Raw genomic sequence first — 6,474 nt, 5'->3', positions numbered from 1 at the left:
GTTGTGGCAATACTTGTTAACATGGTAATGCAAGAACATAAGAGAAACAGACTTTTCTGTTTCCGAAGCTGATTGCCTATCAATTCTGCCATGCTGATTCTTACTCTGTGTATCTAGAGAGTCAATAATTGTTTGGTGCTCCTAGGAATAGAGGTCCCCATCCATATGTGGCTATGAAATAGAGTGGAAAAAGTAGAGGGTGTATAATTAGCCTCAGTGGTTCTGTGTGAAGAATATAGACATGGTTTTCCACATTATCTCCTGACCATTTTTCTTTTGGAACCCAGAGCCCTAAGCATTTTCACGTTTATAGAAACCTGTTTTGTAAAAATCCTGTGACCCAAAAGGGATAATATGTGTTACAGATTTTTCAGATTGACTGCAGTGAGTATGAAAACCCAGAAACATTTCTAGGATGTATCTGAGAATATATGCCAATCTGTGGTTCTAATGGGGAAACATATGTCAACAAATATATTTTCTGCCATGCTGTTAAGTAAGTACACCCATCAAATGGAAAGGAAGAGATTTAACAAGAGCAGGATTGGGGTAGAATAGAATTCAATAGTTAACACAATGGTAACATATTCCTGAATGACATACGAGACTAGGGAGTTAGAAACTACTTTTCCATGTACTTAAAGTATACCCCAACCATCAGATTAGGATATACCAGCAGTTCTCCAAGCCATGTGATTCATACTCTTACCTAAACAGTTACTCTCTCCATTACCCTTTTCTTCTTCTGTTTATACTGATATGCCCATTCCATAGATAAAGACACTGAGGCTTGAAGAACTGACTAAATATATAAGGCATGAGGATAAAGCAAAGATTTAAAGCTAATGTTCCTTCCAGACGCCATGCCATCTCTATCAACAGGGCCAATAGTGGACAAGTCCCTTAAACTCTTTAGGCCTCTCTTTCCATATGAACAGAAGTAGATGCTTCCTAGTTTGTTTGCATATGTATAAAATGAGGGTATAAAAGTAGTTAGGCAGAATGATCAATATATTGTTATTATTATGTTATTAACAATCATGTTAACAATTACTTCCAGAATAAACAATCAATGTTTTTTGCAAATTTATGAACTAGTTGCATACCTTTGAACAAGTCAAATTCTTAATATTCATTTTTTATCTGTAAGATCACAGCATTCCATGAAGCCTGCCAGCTGTGACATATTGTACTTCTAATTCTTCTCCTTAAAGGCATTCATAGTTGTTTGCACATCCTCTCCTCCACACCCATCATTCATTCTATTCATCAGTTCAAATGCTAAACAGAGGAACACATATGTATGTGTGACATGAAGTATATAGAGGTATAGATATAGATAGTTGTTTCATATTTATAAGCTGTCCATCATGCTTCCTTCAGATTTGTCTCATTTTAAACTAAACTCTGATTTTAAACTTTAATATGTCTCCACACCTCTACCAAGAGCTCTTTTAATGCCTTATTGTGGCAGAAAGGTGGTTCTGGATTCTCAAAGGCTGCCTCAGGTGTGTGCAAGTTTCTGGTCTGGCCCTCCCAGTGCAGAAAGGCTTCCAGCAGGAGAGTAACAGGCACCTCGTCATTGGGACATCTGCCTTCCTAAAATGGCTCATTTCCAGGAGGTCATCTTCAGGATAGTGAATCCGCTGGACATAGCAATTCATCAAAAGTAGCAAGAGTTGTTGCTGTAGTGTAGAAAGGCCAGAACTTTGAAGTCTTAGCTTCTAAGACTGCTAGTAAAATGAGGTGGAGTAAAGCAAAGAATTGATAGTGACTGTCTGACTGGCAATCATCAGCTAGAGCTGTTTTAACAGAAATGGGATGTAACTTCAGAGGGATGTGATGAAGCAGCCTGCTGGGTCTCCACAGAATACTGGAGGGTTTATCAGTGAGAAATGGCAATATAATTTTTATAGCCAATGTGTTGATTTGTTTGGTATTTTGTTGTTGTTGTTGTTGTTGTTGCTTCTTTTGCTCCTATACTAATTTGTTATGAGTGTGGTGTTTCTGTTGTTAGAGAGAGGGATGACAAGTGGAGATACATTGAGAAATGGCAATGATGATTTTTTAAAAACATAAATGAAATAACTTAAAGGCCAAAAAAAAGTTTTATGAGGAAATTTGGAGAATAACAAACATCAAGGATAGTATTACATAAACAAGGAATCTCGGTGTGCATAGAAATATCAAAAATAACCGAATTCTGCTTTTAACCAGTGTATGAATGTGCTTTGCAACATCAAGTGCTCATCTTCTGTATGAAAACGGCCTGTGTCAGAAAGCCCAGTACTCCTCCCAAATAGCCCCAAACTTTCTAATATGTAGCATCAGAAAATATGACTGTGTATTAGTGTTCCTCATTTCATTTTCTATTCCCATTTCACAGGCAGAGTGGTAATAAAATTCAACTTTTACATATGGGATTCTGTTGAATAAGAAACATTTCTGAAATGTACTCCAGTGTGTTTCATTCTTATTAGAAGATAACGCAGAAGACATCTGCTATTTCCAGAAGATTCTCTTTCAGAATGTTGGATCTTCATTTGTGATTGTATTGATGCTTATAGAATAAAGGAAACTTCACTGAAATTTTTGTCTGAATTCTGTTAGTAGGAAACTAACAGAAAATCTAAGGAATAGTCAGGTATCAAATGTCATAACAAGATTAGAAAAAGGAATATCCCAAGAGTGGGTATTGAGATTGGGGGAGATAAAACATGTTCAATATTATCAAGGAATTAGGTTTCTGCTGCTTTGCCCCAAAGGAAAAAGGCTCAGACAAACAGAAGTGTAATGTCAATATAGGAAGGGAGGAGTTTTAAGGAAAGAGGATAATTTCAGTTTAATATGATGAAAAACTTTCTAACAATTAGAGTCACTCAGGAGTGAAACAGCTAGCTACGCAAGAAGCAGTGACTTTTGTGTAACTGGAAATTGTCAATCAAATGTGAGATGATGATTTGGGATGGGGGATGTACTTTAGAGGATATTTCTGCTATTTGAACAATAGTTTGAATCTTCTATGAAATCCACTGAGATTTTTTAACCTCTACTCTCTTCAAGAATATTCTTCTATTATCCAAATACTCCAGAGAAATATTAAGCATAATCAACTGAGAAGAAAACCTTTAGGTAAAGAATCCAGAAGAGGTATCAGTGGGAAGTTGAGAAAATTTCCTTGCAGAAAGGATAGCAAAGAATGCCAGAAGATTTCTCACCCCTTGGAGGGTATTTGTATGACTAAGATTATTTCTATTAGTATGTTTTTTTGTTTAATATATGGGAAGTATCCTAGAATACTCACTTTGATATTTGGATCTTGAGACAAAATCTATATCAAGCTATATCAAGTTAGATATACTATTGAATAATGGAGAGAACAGGGCATTAGAATTGAGAATTGGAATTCTGCCTCTACAACTCATCGTCTACAAGAATTTCAGGTAAATCAGTAAATCTCCTTTTATCTCATTTTTCTCTATGATCAAATAAAGTGTTTTGAATTAAATGGGTTCCCTGAGATTTCTTTGAGCCAATTTGTCAGGCATGTTTTACTAATTAAGGCATATGTGTCCAGCTTGCCATTGATGAAACTCCTCAGAGTTATTGTTTGGGGCCTCACATTTGAGACTAACAAAATACAGAATTAAACATTTATATCATTTCTCCCTAATAGAAATCATGACAAAATGATAAAATAAATATGCCTTTCTCCATGGCTGTAGGGCAGTACAATAGACATTTCAATCTCTTCTCCCAGAACTTTTCCCCAGGATTTGGAGGTCTGAGTCCCAAATGATTGAGAGAACCATTGCTGATAAGGAATGCCAGGCACAGTTGTGCTGCTGAGATCCTGCCCTGGGCAAGAAGGAACCAGAACATGCCTGGTGAGTGAAAAAGCACAGGGAAGGATTGGGGGACACTAGCTGTTGACTGCAGGCACTTACAGGAGTTTGGAGTGCTTGATTTGGGATTCCAGGACAGAGGGAAGACCTGAACTCAGAGGTACCATACCTCCCACTCCAGGATTAAAGGTCATTATAATGACAAACATTTATTTAAAACCAATAAGCATACAATAGGAGTAACTACTGTACAACAGAAAATTACTATGGGAACAGGGAAGACTGCAGTTCATCTTTAGAGGATACTGAAGCAAAAAAACAAACAAACAAACAAACAAAAAAAAAAAAAACCAAGAAAACCTCTATGACCCCAGAGAATAACATTAAATGGTTAACTGTCCAAAAAATAATTCATAGGAAAACTCAAAAAAGACTTTAAAAATCAAATAAATAATTGAGGGGAAAAAATTTTTTTAATGAAAATAATCAGGGTAGCTACATGGTACAGTGGGTAGAGCACCAGCCCTAAAATCAGGAGGACTCAAGTTCAAATCTGACCTCAAAAGACACTTAATACTTCCTAGCTGTGTGACCCCTTGGCCTGGCAAGCCACTTAACCCAATTGCAGAAAGAAGGAAGGAAGGAAGGAAGGAAGGAAGGAAGGAAGGAAGAAAGGAAGGAAGGAAGGAAGGAAGGAAGGAAGGAAGGAAGGAAGGAAGGAAAAGATTATGAAAAGAAAGACTACCAAGTAAGAAAGGAGACCCAGAGTTTTAAGGAAGAAAATGATTCTTTCAAAATTAAAATTGGGCAAGGAGAAATCAGCAAATTGCAAGAAATCAAGAAATAAAGCAAAATATGAGGAATAAGAAAATAAAAGAGAATAGGAGACATCTAATAAAAAGGACAGATTTGGAGAACAAATCAAGAAGAGAAATCATAAGAATAATTGGTCTACCTGAAAGTTATAATTTTAAAAAGAACTTTGATATAATAATACAAGAAATAATCAAAGAAAATTTTCCTGAAGTAATACGACAAGAGGAAAAGTAGAAATAGAAAAAAAATATGCAGTGATCACTGGAATACAAATTTAAATTAGAAAGCCAACCTAAAATAACCATTTCAAAGGAAGTAGTAAAAATTAGAGAATTAGATAAAATACAAGTAAAAGAAAAATCAAAAGCTAATTCTTAAAGCCTAATAAAAGTGACAAACTTTTATAAATTTAGAGGACAGAAAATAAAATAAATGACAGAGTAAATGACCAACATAAAACTACAATGAAACCAGAAGAAAAAAAAAAGTTACAGAAACTATTGCATACAGTTATATACCCAGTTAAACATAACTGAAAAAATGAAAAAAATATATATAAGATCAGCTTTAAGTGTATAAATAATATTCTGGGGAAAAATTATCTTCTGCAGCTGAGCACAGAAACATCTTAATGACTTTGATGTGACTTACTCTATTCCCCTGTCAGGAAGAAACCGTATCCTATAAAATCAGGATCTATTGCTAATTTATCCATCCTGTTTCCAATCTAATTAGCATCTTTAAATAATTCACAACTACCATTGAGATATCAATGAGCACAGTTTTAACAGGTCTAGGACCAACTCTTCCAGTAGCATTACAGCTGGCTTTTTGCTGAGAAACCCCCAAGGCTTTATTTCCCCTATAAAAGATTTGGTTTTTAGGGTCTTTGCCAAGTCCTTTTCAGAACTAAGCCACTATGAGGTTACTTTCTGTGCTTCCTCATGCCTTTCCTCTAAAAGTGTCTTTCTTTACTCTGGCTAACTATGGTTAGTCTAACTATATGCTCTCTCAACTCTATTTCATATTTGCCATTCCTGATGTCTATTGTATCCCTTCATTTTGTTTATAACCTCTTCCCCTAAATAAATCTATCTTTTGCCAAAGAGAATGGCTACTGTGGATTTGTCACCTCAGTTGCATCATCTCATTTTTAGGAAGACATGATAATACTGATCATAAATTTTCATATATCACTACGGCTTTTTACATTTTTCTTTCCCTGCCACATTTCGGTTGAGATATCAAGATAATAAATGGCCACCATGGCTAGTGGCCCTGTGCTAAGGAGCTAAACAGGGAGGAGGATGCCATTTATTTATACTGTTCTACTGTATACTAGAACAACTAGAGAGCCTTCCTCCCATATGATTAGAAATTCCTTAGGGTTGTGAAAAAGAAAGCAGCTGCAATGCCCATCCCTACCTTCAGGAGACCTTCCCTCTGCCTCAAAGGAAATTCATTCCCCATAAGTTTTGGGTTTGCACAAAGCTTCAGGATCTATGAAAGTATTTCACAGCAGAGTTTTCACTTTAATAAATAAATCAATTTTTACTGTATTTCAATTAATAAGTTTATATGTTATCTTGAGTGTTTATTACTTTATTTTATTCTTATAAGAAAGATTTCCTTCCAACTTAAATACTGTTATGTTTCTGTCTATTCTTTCTCATTTTTTCATTAATAAAGGGACTCTCTACTGCACACTTAACTGAGAATATCCTATAAGGACTCAACAAACTAGAAATTTTGTACCCATCAAGAAATTAAAAGGACTAGGAAAAAAATCTCATACCTTTCCCCATAAAGATTC

The 6,474-nt window shown here is 35.4% G+C and overlaps 1 long non-coding RNA gene across 1 annotated transcript; it reads left to right on the top strand.

Annotated features, from left to right (window-relative positions):
• The first annotated feature begins 371 nt into the window (after window positions 1-371).
• Window positions 372-2,589, top strand: LOC127546886 (uncharacterized). Its single transcript, XR_007950046.1, has 2 exons — window positions 372-496; window positions 2,387-2,589. It is a non-coding gene; the product is annotated as an uncharacterized LOC127546886 (long non-coding RNA).
• Window positions 2,590-6,474: the final 3,885 nt, after the last annotated feature.

The sequence above is a fragment of the Antechinus flavipes genome, chromosome 2 (assembly GCF_016432865.1).
Source record: "Antechinus flavipes isolate AdamAnt ecotype Samford, QLD, Australia chromosome 2, AdamAnt_v2, whole genome shotgun sequence".
Taxonomy (NCBI): domain Eukaryota; kingdom Metazoa; phylum Chordata; class Mammalia; order Dasyuromorphia; family Dasyuridae; genus Antechinus; species Antechinus flavipes.
Note: the sequence above shows the minus strand (reverse complement) of the source record. Positions and strands in the feature narration are given on the sequence as shown.